The 19,507-nt window shown below is 47.5% G+C and overlaps 1 protein-coding gene across 2 annotated transcripts in view; it reads right to left on the bottom strand.

The window, feature by feature from the left end:
* Positions 1–19,507, bottom strand: part of GAB2 (GRB2 associated binding protein 2) — a 143,797-nt gene that overhangs the window by 16,170 nt on the left and 108,120 nt on the right. The window lies entirely within an intron of this gene.

A 19,507-nucleotide genomic window follows, 5' to 3' on the forward strand; every position in this document is an offset into this window, starting at 1 on the left:
AATAACAACAACAACAACAAGAATTTATACTCTGCCCATCTGGCTGGGTTTCCCCAGCCACTCTGGGCGGATTCCGGCAAAATATTAAAATACAGTAGATGCTCAGGTTGTGAACGTGATCCATGCGAAAGGCATGTTCGTAAACTTCACGTTTGCCGTGTCTGCGCATGTGCAGGTTGTGATCCGGCGCTTCTGTGCATGCGCAAAGCGCGATTTAGTGTGCATGCACGACCGTCGAAACCCGGAAGTAACCCGTTCCAGTACTTCCTGGTTTCGGCGGGTCTGTAACCCGAAAAAACGCAACCTGGAGAGTCTGTAACCCGAGGTATGACTGTACAGTGGTACCTTGGGTTACAGACGCTTCAGGTTACAGACTCCCCTAACCCAGAAATAGTACCTCGGGTTAAGAACTTTGCTTCAGGATGAGAACAGGAATCGCGCTCCGGCAGCGCGGCGGCAGCCGGAGGCCCCATTAGCTAAAGTGGTGTTTCAGGTTAAGAACAGTTTCAGGTTAAGAACGGACCTCCAGAATGAATTAAGTTCTTAACCCGAGGTACCACTGTACAATAATTCATCAAATATTAAAAGCTTCCCTAAACAGGGCTGCCTTCAGATGTCTACTGAACGTCAGATAGAACTTAACAGAGCTATAATGCCCAACATCCAACAAACAACAAACAACCAAACAAACCAGAGTTCCCATGATTCTTTGGAAAAAGCAATGTGCATTAAATATGCAATCGGACAGAGAACAAGTGGCTCTTCAGATGTAGAACAACAGAATCATAGAATTGTAAGGGACCCTGAGAATCAATCAAGTCCAACCCCCTGCAATGCAGGAATATGCAGCTGTCCCATACGGGTATCGAACCTGCAACCTTGACGTTATCAGGCCATGTTCTAGCCAACTGAGCTATCCAACTGAGTCATGCATCTAGATTCCAGTTCCCATCATCCCTAGCTACCAATGGCCATATTGGCAAGAGGCTGATGGGGACCCTAACACCCTTGGGATGACGACAAGTTCCTCATCTCCTCTGCCTAAACAAGGTGAGGCATCATTCTCCTATACATTGTCAAGTGATAAAAATAGGCACGCCTGCAGGGTTTTCTTTTAGCCGTACCACAAATTCCTATTTTAGAGAGAATAAAATAACATGACTACGTGGTTCTGACTGATTGGTTGGTGCCTGTGCGCACCACTGATCAATATTGAACATTTAATGGTGTCATTATGATATTAAGGAGAAAAGTTCTTTGCCTAGCTCAGTACAGGGATAGATTACAGGCACAATGGTCAAATTCCATTCTTTGGGCAGAGGAGAGCTACCTGGTAGCACAGCACGCTAAAGGAATTTAAGTCGTCACGTTTGCCTAATTATGCTATTAATATTACCCTGCGATCATCACCTGAGGTCCTTCTTTGTGGGCCTCCTCCAGGTGAGGTCCGGAGGGTGGCAACACGAGAACGGGGCCTTTTCGGTGGTGGCTCCCCGTTTGTGGAATCCTTTCCCCAGGAAGGCTCACCCGGTTCCTCCATTACATACCTTTAAGTTCTATGACCTTTTAAATGTGCTTTTTAGGAGGTGGGGTTATTGGCTTGTCATTTTTATGTACCGTATTTTTTGCTCTACAGGGCGCACCTGACCATAGGGCACACCTAGTTTTCAGAGGGGGAAATCAAGGGGAAAAATATGATTTCCCCCCCGCCCCCAAGCTCTGGGAGCAGCGGACAGGCTCCCAGACCTTTTCCCTGCTATTGCGGAAGGTGGGGGAATTCCCCCATCTCCCGCAAAAGCCCACAGGAGGGAGAAGGGACGGACTCAGCCAGTCAGTCCCTTCTCCCTCCTTGGGGAAAAGCCCCCAAGAGCGGCACGCTCTTTAAAGGCTGCGCGGCTCCTGCAGGCTTTTCCACGAGGTAGGGGAATTCCCTCACCTCGTAGAAAAGTCCGCAGAAGCCGTGCACCCTTTAAAGAGCGTGCAGCTTTTGCGGGAGGTGGGAGAATTCCCCCATCTCCCGCAAAAGCCCACAGGAGCCGCACTCCCTTTAAAGAGCGCGCGGCTCCTGCGGACTTTTCGACCGAGCTTGTGGGGCTGGCGGTGGGGGGAAGCGCTGCTTTCCCCCACCGCCAGCCTCAAAGACCAGACTCTCCTGGCTTCAGCGAAAGCAACGCGAAGCCTCCGGAGTGCAGGCTTCCTAGGCTTCGCGTTGCTATCGCTGAAGCCAGGGAGCCTGCATTCGCTCCATAGGACGCACACACATTTCCCCTTAATTTTTGGAGGGGAAAAAGTGCATCCTATGGAGCGAAAAATACGGTACTGTGCGTCCTCATTTTGTAGAAGCCAGGGAGCCTGCATTCGCTCCATAGGACGCACACACATTTCCCCTTAATTTTTGGAGGGGGAAAAGTGCGTCCTATGGAGCGAAAAATACGGTATTGTGCGTCCTCATTTTGTATTGTTATGTTGTGAACCGCCCTAAGATCTTCGGATGAAGGGCAGTAATAATCTGAGTGGGTCTGGCATGGGCTGATGGGAAATGAAGTCCAAAACATTTGGAGAGCGCCAGGTTAGTGCCATTATGGTTTGGGCAGTTTTATTTCCAATCCCTCGTGCGGCATTCTCCATTTTCACAGCTTCTGCACACGATCTACAGAAAGGGAGGAGAAATGTGGAAGGAGGCAGGGGGAAGGGAATTAATCAGATCAGCTCCTGAATGAATAAACCCGTCCGGTTTTTGGGGTTTTGCTTCTTGGTCACACAAGGAAGTGACAGAATGCCAGGAGCTGGCTTTTAAATGTACAGCTGCCCAACTAGTTTTTTTTATTCAACTGGTCTGTGGGGGGACGGGACCCTGAAACATACAAATAAAAAGAGGATGTAGCCAAATTGGGGGGGGGGGAGCCGATGCCCACCCTAAATCAAGTAAATAAATAAAAATACTTAATTAACTGACTAATCGTGTTGCAGATAGCTCGGTTCTGCCCCCCAATACAGTGGTGCCCCGCAAGACGAATGCCTCGCAAGACGGAAAACCTGCTAGACGAAAGGGTTTTCCGTTTTTCGATGCGCTTCGCAGGACGAATTTCCCTATGGGCTTGCTTCGCAAGACGAAAACGTCTTGCATTTTTTTTCGTTCCCCACCCCCTTTTTCTGAGCCGCTAAACTGCTAATAGCCTTTTAGCAGCTAATCCGCTAATCCTTTAAGCCTTTAATAGCCGCTAATAGCCACTAATAGCCGCTAAACCGCTAATAGCACTAATCCGCTAATCGGGTTGCTTCGCAAAACGAAAAAACCGCTAGACGAAGAGACTCGCGGAACGGATTAATTTCGTCTTGCGAGGCACCACTGTAAATCCTGTGCCACCATCCCCACCATAAATCCTGGCTACATCCATGATACACACATAATTTTGGGACATACCCTAAAATATAGACCTTTTGGATCGAAGAAATAATAGTAGCTGGAAGCATGACAGGATATATAGTCCCCGTGAACCCGCTGGTAATTTGGTTTGGGTATGCCTTGATAGACGACAGCGGAACGACCTTAAATATTATTTTTCTTTCCTTTGTTAAGGAAATTGGAAATTACAAAAAAGAGGAATGCTTTGATCCGGTTTTACCAAAATTATGCCAATACATCAGTCTCCCACCCCCAAAGTATTTAACGAGCGCGGTGCACCCTACGCAGTAATTTTTATTGTTAATGGGGAACTACTTTTATGCTCCAAGTTATCAGTGAACTGGTGATCATTTACTGCTTAAAAACGTTAAACGAAAATAGATAAAAAGATGCATGCTGTTTAAACAAGCTAAGTGGGAGGGGGAAATATATATTTTGGGGGGGGTTGCTGGAGAGGAAGACGAATGAATCGGGGCGAAGGTTCATTGCAGGGGGCTCTAATGCAGTAATTTTTTTTAAAGCGCAGATTTTAGGTGGGAGAAATAGGTCCATTACTCAACAGCCGCACGCTATTCTAGAGACATGAGCGGGCATCACTCAAAACAGACCCACACTCCATAATCTCTAGTAAAAGCAGGCTTCTCACCCCAAGGGAGCCCATTCCATTGACAGTGGCATTGATTTTCAAAAACGTATCCTCGCTTTTCTCCCCACAGTGACCCGGCCACTAAGTGCTATTAGCGATTGCAGCGGGTTCAGAACTCACTCACCACCGTTTCGGGAGATGAAATCCCATCAATAGAAGCAAAGGGAAGGGGCAAGGAAGCTGCGAGCTGCTTGTATTTGAACTTGCTGTGGCGCAGAGAAAAGCAAAAGGAGGGGAAATAAGTCAGGAGATATGTCCTCTGGGGCGGAAAATTCAGTGGATGTGCTTTACCTTTGGTCGCTGTTGGAGAGTGAGAAGGATCTGGGGCTCATGGGGAATACTTGCAAACAGGTGAAATGTTTTGTTTGCTTGTTTATTATTTTAATACAGTGATACCTCGGGTTAAGTACTTAATTCGTTCCTTTGGGGATTCTCAATGAGTATTTTACCCCCTGTGCAGGCCTGGATTAAGAAAGACCAACTTTTCGGCTTATTTCTCCTCATACAGTGGTACCTCGGGTTAAGTACTTAATTCGTTCCAGAGGTCCGTTCTTAACCTGAAACTGTTCTTAACCTGAAGCACCACTTTAGCTAAAAGGGCCTCCTGCTGCCACTGCACCACCGGATCACGATTTCTGTTCTCATCCTGAAGCAAAGTTCTTAACCCGGGGTACTATTTCTGGGTTAGCGGAGTCTGTAACCCGAAGCGTATGTAACTTGAAGCGTATGTAACCCGAGGTACCACTGTATTGTTCTCTATTGAATTTGTTTGACGACCTGCATCCGAAGGTCACAGGGTGGTTTGCAACGTAAAAATGCGGAATGAAAACACAAAATGCGTAATAAAACAAAGACAAAGGCAAAACAAATCAATATCCCTCCCTTCTACATCCACTTTATGATTTATTAAATTTGCATCCTGCCCTTCCTCCCGAGGGAGCCAAAGGAGAAAACCTGAAACAAAACTTATTTGCGAGCGATTAATACCATTTAAAAACATTTAGAGCCATCTTAAAAATAAGATACCCCCCGTTACTAAATTTCAGAGGTGCCACTGTCGATATCTACCAGACACCAAATCTTGGGTAAACAAGAATATTGTAAATTCCTCCTGAACTATACAGTGGTACCTCTGGTTGTGAACGGGATCCGTTCCAGAGGCCCGTTTGCAACATAAAAAGAGCGCAACCTGCAGTGGCGCGTCTTGCGCACGTGTGGGTTGCGATTTGCCGCTTCTGCGCATGACACAATTTTGCGTGTCTGCGCATGCACGAGCGGCGAAACCCGGAAGTAACCCTTTCCAGTACTTCCGGGTTGCCGCGGGACGCAACCTGAAAGAACGTAACATGAAGCGCATGTAACATGAGGTATGACTATATGGCTTTTACATCTTATTATTATTTGTAATGAATACTATTGGCATCTAGGAGAAGAAAAACTCTGATCCTAAACCTCTGCTGTCTTGTGGCTAAATAATAATAATAATAATAATAATAATAATACAGTGGTGCCTCGCAAGACGAAATTAATTCGTTCTGCGAGTCTCTTCGTCTAGCGGTTTTTTCGTCTTGCGAAGCAACCCTATTAGCGGCTTAGCGCTATTAGCGGTTTAGCGGCTATTAAAGGCTAGGCGGATTAGCGGATTAGCTGCTAAAAGGCTATTAGCGGTTTAGTGGCTTAGAAAAAGGGGGTGGGGAGCAAAAAAAAATCTCAAGACTCGCAAGACATTTTCGTCTTGTGAAGCAAGCCCATAGGGAAATTCGTCCTGCGAAGCGCATCGAAAAACGGAAAACCCTTTCGTCTAGCGGGTTTTCCGTTTTGCGAGGCATTCGTCTTGCGGGGCACCACTGTACTTTTATTATTTATACCCCACCCATCTGGCTGGGTTTTCCCAGACACTCTGGGCAGCTTACAGCACATCTAAAAACATGATAAAAACTTCAAGCTAAACTCATTTGTGAGGGGGGCTTCAGGAATGAACCCTGAAGAACAATCCATACCCTCTTCCTTGCAGGATATATTTGGGAGAATATAAAGCTAAGGAGTTAACCCTACACAAATCCTGCGCCGAGCCCCTAAGGAGGTTGGATGGTGCCTTGTACACCTCCTTCCACCTGCAGCCAAACTGGTGCCAAACATCTTGCTCTGCTTTGCTTTGGACCACATCAACGAGGCCAAAGGGTGTGTATGTGTCTTGTCATCTGGGCAGCCCAGGACCTCCAGACACACTGCCCAGGCTTGCGCCCCAGGGCGGTCACTTCGGTGTTGCCAACACAGCAAAATAAAAGTTGCTCAGTTCTGACCGGTGCCAGGCAGCTGCCATCTGAAGTCTCCCCAAAAAACAATGCTCACCATCGATGTCCCATCCAGAAGCAGCATATACCATCACTGGGTGAGATGCGCTCTCTCTCTCTGGCGAGAGGAGACAACCAAGTGCCAATAATAATAATAATAGTAGTAGTAGTAATAATAATAATAATAAAATTATTATTTATTTTATTATTTATTTATACCCCGCCCATCTGGCCAAGTTTCCCCAGCCATACTGGGCGGCTCCCAGTCGAGTGTTAAAAACAATACAGCATTAAATATTAAAAACTTCCCTAAACAGGACTGCTTTCAGATGTCTTTTAAAAATAAGATAGCTGCTTATTTCCTTCACATCTGAAGGGAGGGCGTTCCACAGGGCGGGCGCCACTACCGAGAAGGCCCTCTGCCTGGTTCCCTGTAACCTCACTTCTCTCAATGAGGGAACCGCCAGAAGGCCCTCGGTGCTGGACCTCAGTGTCCAGGCTGAACGATGGGGGTGGAGACGCTCCTTCAGGTATACAGGACCGAGGCCGTTTAGGGCTTTCAAGGTCAGCACCAACACTTTGAATTGTGCTTGGAAACGTACTGTGAGCCAATGTAGGTCTTTCAAGACCGGTGTTATGTGGTCTCGGCAGCCACTCCCAGTCACCAGTCCAGCTGCCGCATTCTGGATTAGTTGTAGTTTCCGGGTCACCTTCAAAGGTAGCCCCACATAGAGCGCATTGCATCTGGGAGTCTAAAGTGGGGGGGGGGGGGCGAAAGCAGCCTAAAGGTGGTAGGGATGATGGCGTGAGGGTTGGCATTGCCTCTGGCGGGTCCCAACAGATGCCTGAGTGTGGCTGGTGCTGGTTTTGAAAGCAAGTTGCAACCGTGAACAATAAAACCAATGAACGGCGTATGCTGAAAATAAAAATTGTGCGATGCAGTTCCATCTGTCTGTTTACCAGGTTCAGTCCCTATTTTTGGCACTTCTTCCTGGTAAAACATTGTCCCTATTTTGTGTTTTTCGGTGTGTGTGTGTGTTGGGGGGGGGGGATATATTGGGAGGCTGCTATTTTCTTCCTTAAAAAAAATGCAAGAGTAGTTCTAACAGGAAATGTTGGGATCTGTGAAGCCCTGGAAGTTTGTTTTATTCCACATTTACTTGAACTTCCTGTGGATGCAGAACACACGCACATAGGCACAGAAATCTAGCAAACAGAATGAAGAAAATGTTATTGCTGCACAATGGTTTCTTCTGTTTCCGTTAAGACTGACACTGCAAAGCGTTCCTTTCCCCAGCAGGCTCTTAAAAGGGGAGGAAGAAAAGGATCTGGCAGAGAATTAAGAGATTCTCCTGACACGGAGTAAATCAAGGCTGGAGATTATCTGCGATCAGTACTCAAACCACTCTAATGTGAGAAAGAAATTCTATCTGTTAGACAGGCCCGAGGCGCGGTCGTGTTTTGTTCCACCGTCTCTGGGTGCAAGGAAGCTCAGAGAGGGGGCCTTGAAGGTTTAAAACAGCCATCATTAAAAATATGAGACCTCCACGATGTCTGCAAATGTGATGGGAAGGCTGGGAACATCAAGTTCGCCAAGAGGGAACCCCCTGCAGATGACCGCAGTGCCAGGAGACAGACAAGACAGTCAGGTTGTGCATCCACAGAAGTGAACAGAGGACGAATGGCCACCACGGTGCATCTGCAGTAGCACAGACACCGTCATCTGCCCCAGCTGCAACAAAACATGTCTCTCCTGCATCGGCCACTTCACTTCCTAAGGTGCACTCCACAGTGGTCTCCCAAGACAGCAGTTCTCCAGGGTATGGTGCAGGACGGGGGTCAGCAAGGTTTTTGTGGCTTGGGCCAGTTCACAGTCCTGCAGATGCCGCAGTGGGCCGGAGTGCACATGCGTGCGCACACACACACACACATGCATGCGCAAACGCTATTTCTGGCACTCCTCCCAACATGGAGGAGGCGGGCGCAGCTTCCCATGGGCTGCAGGAGCTTCTTGCAGCCCATGGGAAGCCAGCCGGCATCGCGGAAGGCGGTCCCCACTCTGTTCTGTGCTGGTTTAGTGCAGCACACGGGAGCCAACCAAGCGGGCGGCAGGGGTCCATAGGCTGGTTAAACGACCCCCATGGGCCGCTAATTATAATAATAATAATAGAAGAAGAAGAAGAGGAGTTTGGATTTGATATCCGGCCTTTCACTCCCTTTAAGGAGTCTCAAAGCGGCTAACAATCTCCTTTCCCTTCCTCCCCCACAACAAACACTCTGTGAGGTGAGTGGGGCTGAGAGACTTCAAAGAAGTGTGACTGGCCCAAGGTCACCCAGCAGCTGCATGTGGAGGAGCGGAGACGCGAACCCAGTTCCCCAGATTACGAGACTACCACTCTTAACCACTAAACACAGTGGCTCTCAATAATAATAATAATAATAATAATAATAATAATAATAATAATAATAATAATAATAAATTTATTATTTATACGCCGCCCATCTGGCTGGGTTTCCCCAGCCACTCTGGATGGCTTCCAACAGAATATTAAAATACAACAGTCCATTAAACATTAAAATCTTCCCTGAACAGGGCTGCCTTCAGATGTCTTCTAAAAGTCTGGTAGTTGTTTTTCTCTTTGACATCTAGTGGGAGGGTGTTCCACAGGGCGGGTGCCACCACCGAGAAGGCCCTCTGCCTGGTTCCCTGTAACTTGGCTTCTCGCAGCGAGGGAACCGCCGGAAGGCCCTTGGAGCTGGACCTCAGTGTCCGGGCAGAACGATGGGGGTGGAGACGCTCCTTCAGGTATACTGGACCGAGGCCATTTAGGGCTTTAAAGGTCAGCACCAACACTTTGAATTGTGCTTGGAAACGTACTGGGAGCCAATGTAGGTCTTTCAAGACCGGTGTTATGTGGTCTTGTGGCCCATGGGCCTTAGGTTGCTGACCCCTGACCTAGGAGAAGGAAAACTATGGTCCTAAACCTCCCCTGTCTTGTGGGACATCTCTGGGAGAAGAAATAATAATAAACCCCACACACATCTGGAGTGAGGGCCCTAAGGCGGTTGGATGGCGCCTTGTACGCCTCCTTCCTGCAGCTGCTTCAGCCCAGCTGATGCCATACACAGAATCATAGAATCATAGAGTTGGAAGAGACCACAAGGGCCATCGAGTCCAACCCCCTGCCAAGCAGGAAACACCATCAGAGCACTCCTGACATATGGTTGTCAAGCCTCTGCTTAAAGACCTCCAAAGAAGGAGACTCCACCACACTCCTTGGCAGCAAATTCCACTGTCGAACAGCTCTTACTGTCAGGAAGTTCTTCCTAATGTTTAGGTGGAATCTTCTTTCTTGTAGTTTGGATCCATTGCTCCGTGTCCGCTTCTCTGGAGCAGCAGAAAACAATCTTTCTCCCTCCTCTATGTGACATCCTTTTATATATTTGAACATGGCTATCATGTCACCCCTTAACCTCCTCTTCTCCAGGCTAAACATGCCCAGCTCCCTTAGCCGTTCCTCATAAGGCATTGTTTCCAGGCCTTTGACCATTTTGGTTGCCCTCCTCTGGACACGTTCCAGTTTGTCAGTGTCCTTCTTGAACTGTGGTGCCCAGAACTGGACACAGTACTCCAGGTGAGGTCTGACCAGAGCAGAATACAGTGGCACTATTACTTCCCTTGATCTAGATGCTATACTCCTATTGATGCAGCCCAGAATTGCATTGGCTTTTTTAGCTGCCGCGTCACACTGTTGGCTCATGTCAAGTTTGTGGTCAACCAAGACTCCTAGATCCTTTTCACATGTACTGCTCTCAAGCAGAGCACATTTTACTCTGCTTTCCGTTGGAGATCATCCGCAACGCCGAGAGGAGGGTATGTGTGTCTTGCCGTCTTGGCAGCCCAAGATCTCCACATGCCCTGGCCAGGCTTGCACCCCTGAGAGGCCACTTTGGTGCTGCAAACGCAGCCAAAACAACACAGGAGGCAGCATTAGGAGTTACCAGTCTTCACAGCCACAGCAGGCTCTGTGATTCTCCAGCAGTTTAACTTCATCTCCTGGAGGCGCACTGCACTGTCTCTTGAGACAGACGGATGCCAACAAAGTAGGCAGGAGTTTTCCCAGCCTTGCCTGGAGAGGGTATTAGGTTTTGAACCTGGAACCTTCAGCATGCAATACAGATGTTATTCCAATGAACCTTAAAGGTAAAGGGACCCCTGACCATTAGGTCCAGCTGTGACCGACTCTGGGGTTGCGGCGCTCATCTCGCTTTATTGGCCGAGGGAGCCGGCGTACAGCTTCCGGGTCGTGTGGCCAGCATGACTAAGCCGCTTCTGGCGAACCAGAGCAGTGCACGGAAACGCCGTTTACCTTCCCGCCGGAGTGGTACCTATTTATCTACTTGCACTCTGACATGCTTTCGAACTGCTAGGTTGGCAGGAGCAGGGACCGAGCAACGGGAGTTCACCCCGTCGCGGGGATTCGAACCGCCGACCTTCTGATTGGCAAGTCCTAGGCTCTGTGGTTTAACCCACAGCGCCACCTGCGTCCCTACCAATGAACCTTGCCTCCTGCTTAAAAAACCCTTTCCTCTGTTCCCCTCTGAGATCCTAATTGTGCACTTAACAATTACTGGGCCTGCACCTTTTAAATGAAAAGCAAGCCCCCTTTCCGCCGCTTCCTTCAGCACAATAACCCAGCACCCTTTGCAAAGATGCCTTTCAGCAATTTGCAATTTAAAAACGTGACACGAGTATGGCGAATGATGCCTTGGTCCTGCGATGGGAGCCTAATGTATTATTTTCAGAGCGAACTGGAAATGCTGGTATTGCAAAGCGTGAAAAGCACCCCCCCCCCATGTTTGCTCTGTTCTCGGGTCCTGATACGCACAGCTAAAGCTGTTTCTCTTCACCATGCATGACAATCGTCCCTAGCAGTGGCATTCCTTCTCAAAGATAAGGGCAGAATTTGCATAAGAAAGGGCTGTTTGGGTGAAGATAGGCTTGGCTGGAAAAGCACCCCTGCCTTACTTAATAAAATTTACGGTCCTCACAAGGAGCCAAGCCACACAATCAGCAGAAGCAGCTCCTTCGGGACTTCAGTGTGACAGACTGCAGAGACAAGGGGCGGAATGTCGGAACGCCATTTTCTTTTAAAAACAAACGCTACCTGCATTTTACAGTCATACCTCTTGTTACGTCTGCTTCATGTTACGTTCTTTCAGGATACGTCCTGCGACCCGGAAGTACCGGAAAGGGTTACTTCCGGGTTTCGCCGCATGTGCAGATGCGAAAAAATGACATCATGTGCAGAAGCGGTAAATTGCAACCCGTGCGTGCACGTGTTGTGTTCTGCTCACATTGCAAACAGGGTTCTGGAACGGATCCCGTTGTTCGCAACCAGAGGTACCACTGTATAAAGCAATAGTGCCAAGCAGAAACCTGGGGCAGGATCCTATCCCGTTGATATATGTATGCTAGATTTCTGTGCACAAGGAGTTACAACGTGGGGAAGCATTCACAGCATCACAGAATTGTGGAGTTGGATGAGACTCTGTTGTTGTTTAGTCGTTTAGCCGTGTCCGACTCTTCGTGACCCCATCGACCAGAGCACGCCTGGCACTTCTGTCTTCCACTGCCTCCCGCAGTTTGGTCAAACTCATGTTTGTAGCTTCGAGAACACTGTCCAACCATCTCGTCCTCTGTCGTCCCCTTCTCCTTGTGCCCTCCATCTTTCCCAACATTGGGGTCTTTTCCAGGGAGTCTTCTCTTCTCATGAGGTGGCCAGAGTCTTGGAGCCTCAGCTTCAGGATCTGTCCTTCCAGTGAGCACTCAGGGCTGATTTCCTTCAGAATGGATAGGTTTGATCTTCTTGCAGTCCATGGGACTCTCAAGAGACACTTCCAACACCATAATTCAAAAGCATCAATTCTTCGGCGATCAGCCTTCTTTATGGTCCAGCTCTCACTTCCATACATCACTACTGGGAAAACCATAGCTTTTACTACGCCGAGACAGCCGCCCTGGACACAGGTTTATTGGAGGCAGTAAATGCTTCTGAATGCCAGTTACTGCAAACCACAGGAGAGTGTGCTCAAATCTTGCATGCGCAGGAATTGAGTTGGCTGCTGTGTGAACAGGATTCTGGACTACATGGGCCACTGGCTTGATCTGGCTGGGCTATCCTCATGTTCTTAAGCTTCATAAAGAAACTGTATTGTGTGAATGGGCCGAGAAAGATGAGAGTTTTGGCGAGGCAAGGAAAGAGAACGGGCGTAAGCAGCAGCAATCTAAAGCAGCCCAGCTTTTAAGGAGAACCTGAAGGGCACTGAGACCTGAGTCACCAAATCCACTTGACATTTAATCTGCATGCTGTGTGTGCACACATGTTATCAGCAGGCCATTTGTTCCAAAGTTGTTTTGCCTCTGACTCGCTGCAAATATTTTCCACTATTTTAATCATGTCAACATGAGCAACTGCCTGGAGACACCTTGCGAATGTAGTCAGCCTGCGCTTAAGGTACAAATGTTTTGTTTCCTGGAGATGACAGCGCAGTTGATCTCTTTAGCTGCAAGGCAGGCTTCGCCAACCCGGTGCCCTCCGGGCGGCTGTGCTGGCAGGGGCTGATGAGAGTCGCAGTCCAAGACATCGGGGGGGGGGGTGTCAGGTTGGGGGTGCCTGCTGTATAGGGAAAAGAGACATCCTCCACCCAGCTTCTGCTACCGTATCCATGGCAGGAAGCCAACACTCACCCTGCAATGGGAAGTCACTGGTGATACGGAAGGGGGGGGACATGTCTTCTCCACCTTCTTCTTCGCTACAATATATCCATTTATTTCCAATTGTCAATGTCAAAAGGGACTAAAATCTATAAAATTCATAGAAAATCAACATGCCAATTTGCTCAATTTCTCTAGGAGTCCATGACACCTCCTCTGTCCTCCATAATCCCTCAAGCAAGGTGTCAAGACCCTAATCCTGTCAAATCACTCTGCCAAGCCTTTCCTCCGGGCAATGCCAGGTGGCAGACCATGCATACATGGACCATTGTCTTCTCATCACCGGTACTCAGGATGTGCTTATCTGCGCATATCTCCAGCTCTGCATATTCCCCCCTCCCTCCTCCATATGTTAATCCTGTGTAACCCAACCTCTTCTTAATGTATTCATGATGTAACTTGGATGTATTTTGCACTGTATTCTGGGACATGGAGGGAAGTTTCAAAAGTTCATGTCACCGCTTTCTCGCTGTTCAATCTCGCCTTGAACCTGTTGCGCAATAAACTTGGATCTTCTCCAGTTTGCTCCTGTCTCCGGCTGAGCTCATTTTCCTCCGCAGGGACCGCAGACTTAGTCCGACGAGCTGGGTGGCAGAGCAGCCTCGCACCCAGATTTTACCGTAACACTGGAGAAGAGTAATGATTTCTCCTCATTTTAGCTACGTTTCCAATAGCTTTGCGTGTGTGATTTGCTCACAGAATGTGGGCACCACCTATCCATTCTTAAGGAAATCGGTCCTGAGTGCTCACTGGAAGGACAGAACCTGGAAACCAGTATAATGATAACAAACCAACTGGGACCAACAGAAACAAAAAGCCATAACACTGCTAAAATAAAGAAGGCCGATGTATGGAAGTGAGTGCTGGACCATAAAGAAGGCTGATCGCCGAAGAATGGATGCTTTTGAATTATGGTGCTGGAGGACTCTTGAGAGTCCCATGGACTGCAAGAAGATCAAATCGATCCATTCTTAATGAAATCAGCCCAGAGTGCTCACTGGAAGGACAGATCCTGAAGCTGAGGCTCCAAGACTTTGGCCACCTCATGAGAAGAGAAGACTCCTTGGAAAAGACCCTGATGCTGGGAAAGATGGAGGGCACAAGGAGAAGGGGACGACAGAGGACGAGATGGTTGGACAGTGTTCTTGAAGCTACCAGCATGAGTTTGACCAAACTGCGGGATGCAGTGGAAGACAGGAGTGCCTGGCGTGCTCTGGTCCATGGGGTCACGAAGAGTCAGACACGACTAAACGACTAAACAACAACTTTTCCTTTCTGCCTTCATAACCTTACACAAAAGATTAGACTTTCCTTACTCTCAAATATTCTTGACGGCACCTCCATTTTCTCTCCTTTCTTTATCTCTCGTTTCCTTCCTTCCTATCTTTTCCTTTTCTTTTCTCTCTGTGCAATTTCCCTTCTTCCTTCCTCTCACCCCCAGCCTCTGTTGCAGCCATTTTTCAGTAGCCCTGTTAAGTCTGCTGAAACAAGATCAACAAACAGCCTTGCTAGTCGTTGTTTTCTTTTGCTGTTACCATCCTCGTTTCCTTTCCCTATTATTGTTTGCCTTCTTTCTTCCACTTAGAAAAAGATTAGGGGTGTGCATATAGGGGGTGCTAGCAGACTGGAGGGGGAGTCGCACCAATTGCTTATGCAGTTGAATGAGGTGGGAGCTTAATAAATATAATAAATATAATAAAGCAGCAAGGAACCTCTTAGGATCTCCAAAGAACCCCAGGATTCCTTGGAATACGGATGCAGAAATGACCAGTTCTTGGCACCATCCTCTGATTTCTCCTTTTGGGGCATGCAAGAACTTCCTAAGAGAGGAGTGGAAAAAAGACCAGCCAAGATTTATGCAATGTTACGCCCCAAAGTTAGAATGGGTGATTTGGCCAATTTCGATTTCTCTCAATTTCTCATTCCCCCCCAATCTTAATTTCAATTCTCCACCAAAAAGAAAAGATTTTTAAATGAAAATTCATCACCGTTTTATAGTGTGGGTTGCTCATTCTAGATGCACGCCTGCATTTCATTTCCCCCGACAGACACATTTTTGCAAAGTATTTACCTCTCTCAATTTTACCAGTGGACTGCCATCTCTCCAGATTTTAATTTGCTCTGAACTAATTTTAAGATCTATTTTAATTAACTGATTGCCTGTTCTTATGTTCTTTGTATACTGTGTTAGTTTTATGATGTTAGCTGCCCTCAGCCCGGCTCTGGCTGGGTAGGGTGGGGTACAATTCTTTTTCATTTTTTTAAAAAATATTATTATTCTCTATAGCTATAATTTTTTACCAACCACCAAAACACATACAGTGAAATCCTCCAGGCGGCTGATACATTGGGTATACAATATTCAATAACATACATATTCAATAATTTTCAATAATAACATATTGAAATTAACTGTATGTACACTTCTACATGGAGGGATGCGGGTGGCGCTGTGGGTTAAACCACAGAGCCTAGGACTTGCCGATCAGAAGGTCGGCGGTTCGAATCCCCGTGACGGGGTGAGTTCCTGTTGCTCGGTCCCTGCTTCTGCCAACCTAGCAGTTCGAAAGTACGTCAAAGTGCAAGTAGATAAACAGGTACCGCTCCAGCGGGAAGGTAAACAGTGTTTCCGTGCGCTGCTCTGGTTCACCAGAAGCGGCTTAGTCATGCTGGCCACATGACCCGGAAGCTGTACGCCGGCTCCCTCGGCCAATAAAGCGAGATGAGCGCCGCAATCCCAGAGTCGGCCACGACTGGACCTAATGGTCAGGGGTCCCTTTACCTTTACCTTACACTACTATATACCTTAACACTCCTCCTTCCACAAGGGCGGGGTACAAATAAAATCTATTATTATTATTATTAGCTACATTCTCTAATATAGGAATCTTTAGGCACCCAAATATATATATGCATTTTTGAAGATGCTCCTTGGCTTGAGAACCGCATTGCAAAATTCAGGTATGCGTGAATTTCGAAAGGTGCCCTTGTTGCAGTCTGCATGCAGTACTGGAAAATAAATTCCGACTTTAAATGAGACCTGGATCAAATTCCATCCCTGCCGCCCATCTTGTAATAGTCATTTAAGAGAGAGGGAGGGAGATGGAAATATGAATCCTTTCCCAAAGAAGCAAAAGTCACATGAGAACAACAGAGAACCAGAGCCTGCGATAGGGAAATGAAAAGGAGCAGCAGCAGCAGCAAAGAAGGGGTCTGGGGAAAGGGCCAAGTCAGATCACCCTGACCTCAAAGCATTATATATCTCGGTTATTTTAACTGCAATCAATTCTTTGAAGGGCAGAGCCGGGAAAGGAAGAGAACATAAAGGCAAAGCTCTGCATCTCATTCTGCCTAGCCTTGTCTAACTTTGTCTAAACTTTATGTCTTTCCCACGAGAATCCTTTTCCAAATGCTAATTGCTCATGGGCTAATCTTGTTACTGTTCTGTTAAAAGAATAATAATAATAATTTATTATTTATACCCCACTCACCTGGCTGGGTTTCCCCAGCCACTCTGGGCGGCTTCCCACAGAATATTAAAAACAATACAGCATCAGACATTAAAATCTTCTCTAAACAGGGCCGCCTTCAGTTGTCTTTTAAAAGTAAAATAGTTGTTTATTGTCTTGACATGTGGTGGGAGGGCGTTCCACAGGGCGGGTGCCACCACCGAGAAGGCCCTCTGCCTGGTTCCCTGTAACCTCACTTCTCGCAGTGAGGGAACCGCCAGAAGGCCCTCAGCGCCGGACCTCAGTGTCTGGGCAGAACAATGGGCGTGGAGATGCTCCTTCAGGTCTACTGGACCGAGGCCATTTAGGAATTGAAAGGTCAGCCCCAAAACTTTGAATTGTGCGCGGAAATGTACTATTTTAGATCCACGGGATGCATTGTCTCCAACCTTATGGAAGGCATCTGCTGTTTTAGTCTATTGTCCAGTACAGGGTCGGGCAATTTTTTTTAGCCGAGGGTCAGTCCACTGTCTCTCAGACCTTGAGGAGCGCCAGAAAAGTGGCACGGGGGGGCGGATTTGGAAGAAGAGGTGAGGGGGGCAAGTAGTCCTCATTCCCACCCCCCAGCCACCGCGCTTACCTTCACAGGGGCTGCCACCACCACTGCTGCTTCTCGTGGGTAGGCAGAGTGAGCTCCTCTGCTCCGCTCTCTGCCCCACAGGAGCACCAAGGCGACGGCAGAGGGAAGATGAGCGGTGCAAAAGGGCTGGCTCTGGAGAGGGGCTGCTTAAAATGGGGCTCAGCTCAGCCCCCTTCCTCCTCTAGGCAGGGCGGGGAGAAGCCAAGAGGAGGGAGGGAGGAGGCATCACTGCGGTGGGGGGGGGAATGGAATAGCACAGGGGGGAAAATGGGGCAGCCCGAACGGACAGAATCCCCACGGTGATCCACGGACAGTCCGTAGGCCGGATCCTGAAGGCAATTGGGCCTGATCCGGCCCGCGGACCTTAGTTTGCTGACCCCTGGTCCAGTAAAGGTAAAGGTAAAGGGGACCCCTGACCATTAGGTCCAGCCATGGATGACTCTGGGGTTTCGGTGCTCATCTCGCTTTATTGGCCTAGGGAGCCGGCGTACGGCTTCTGGGTCATGTGGCCAGCATGACTAAGCCGCTTCTGGCAAACCAGAGCAGCGCATGGAAATGCTGTTTACCTTCCCGCTGGAGCAGTACCTATTTATCTACTTGCACTTTGACGTGCTTTCAAACTGCTAGGTGGGCAGGAGCAGGGACCGAGCAATGGGAGCTCACTCTGTTGTGGGGATTCGAACCGCCGACCTGCTGATCGGCAAGCCCTAGGCTCTGTGGTTTGACCCACAATGCCACCCGTGTCCCACCCTGGTCCAATAGCTTCCTTTAAAAACCTGGCAGTCAACTAAAGGTTAACAGGGACCCTATTATAAATTGAGGATGAGCAGAACAGCCTGTCACGCTGGCGACATTCTCTGATTCACGAGCTGAGTGCCAGAGCTGCGGATGATGCTAAACATGTCATTTGAAGCTGTGTTTAGGGGATGGGGAAGAAATTTGGCTCAGTTCGCATCTACAAGCAAAGAGTCCTAATTTGCACGACTCATAAACTGAAAAGCATCAGTCCTTCAAAACTCATATTTTTTTCTAATTTGCCAATGCAGTTCTTCAGTCAAGTTGTTGCTGTTAATTAAATTTATGTCCTGGCTTTCTTCCCAAAGGAGACCAACATGGTAGAAAAGTGCACATACTGGGGTTAAACCATGTGTGTGTATTAGAGAAAATAGCATGTAGAATCACTTTAGGAAAAATTGCTTGCAAAAATATGTATACAGTGGTACCTTGGTTTAAGAACAGTCTAGTTTAAGAACGATTCGGTTTAGAAACTCCGCAAAACCGGAAATAGTGTCCCGGTTTGAGAACTTTACCTTGGTCTAAGAACGGAATCCGAACGGTGGAAGGGGACCGGCAGGCCTCATTAGGGAAAGCGCGTTCCGGTTTAAGAACAGTTTTGGTTTAAGAACAGATTTCCGGAACGAATTAAGTTCGTAAACCGAGGTACTGTACATGACAAAATTAACATTAAAATGCTGCTGAATTTTCAGAACTTTTTAATAAAAAATCTCAAACTGATGTGGAAACGTGGAGAGGTTAGCTTAAAGTTTGGAAAAACAAGAAGCAGGGAGAAAGCGAAATTGTCAGATTCGCCAATCCCTTATCGTGTTATTGTTTTGTTTTGTTTTTTAAGCTGGAAGTAGCAGGCACATGGGGATATAATCAGGATCCATACTGTAGGGGAGGAGGGGTTTTTCAGTTTTATCTCAAGCCACAGTCCCAACCAAAGTGCAACAAAGGCTTTTTCAGACTTCAGCTCCTCATTCCCTTGAACTCAGGAGCGAGCAGATGAAGTCATAAGAAGACAGCCCTGGAAACCAAATGGGAGGAAGTGGAAAAGAGGAAATGCAAAATTAACTGAAGCACTTACAAGTCAAGCCCGATTGAAAAGTCCCGGGAAACCACAAATTAACAACGCTGGGGGAAAACCATATATATTAGGACTGAGCGTGTAAAGAAAACTGTTCAAGAAATCTGGAAATAATTTATTAGGGTTTAGAAGGGTGTGTGCATCTCACAAGCAGAGCAGAGGAAGTTGAATTAGAAACACATTTGGATAGACTGCTGATTGTTTTTCTTACTTGTCTATACATCATGTGCAAAGTTTGAACTGTATTTGATCTGTGATGTGCTGCTAACGTAACATGCTAGCTCAACGAGGCTTCTGGGAAATGATATATAATGAATTGGAAAAAATGTTGAAATATACATTTGTTAAGAAACCAGAGGCATTTTTGTTAGGAATGGTAGGAAATGAAATAAACAGAAAAGATTATAAACTTTTTTTATACGCAGTA

This window comes from Podarcis tiliguerta (genome assembly GCF_965153285.1).
Source record: "Podarcis tiliguerta genome assembly, chromosome: 4".
Taxonomy (NCBI): domain Eukaryota; kingdom Metazoa; phylum Chordata; class Lepidosauria; order Squamata; family Lacertidae; genus Podarcis; species Podarcis tiliguerta.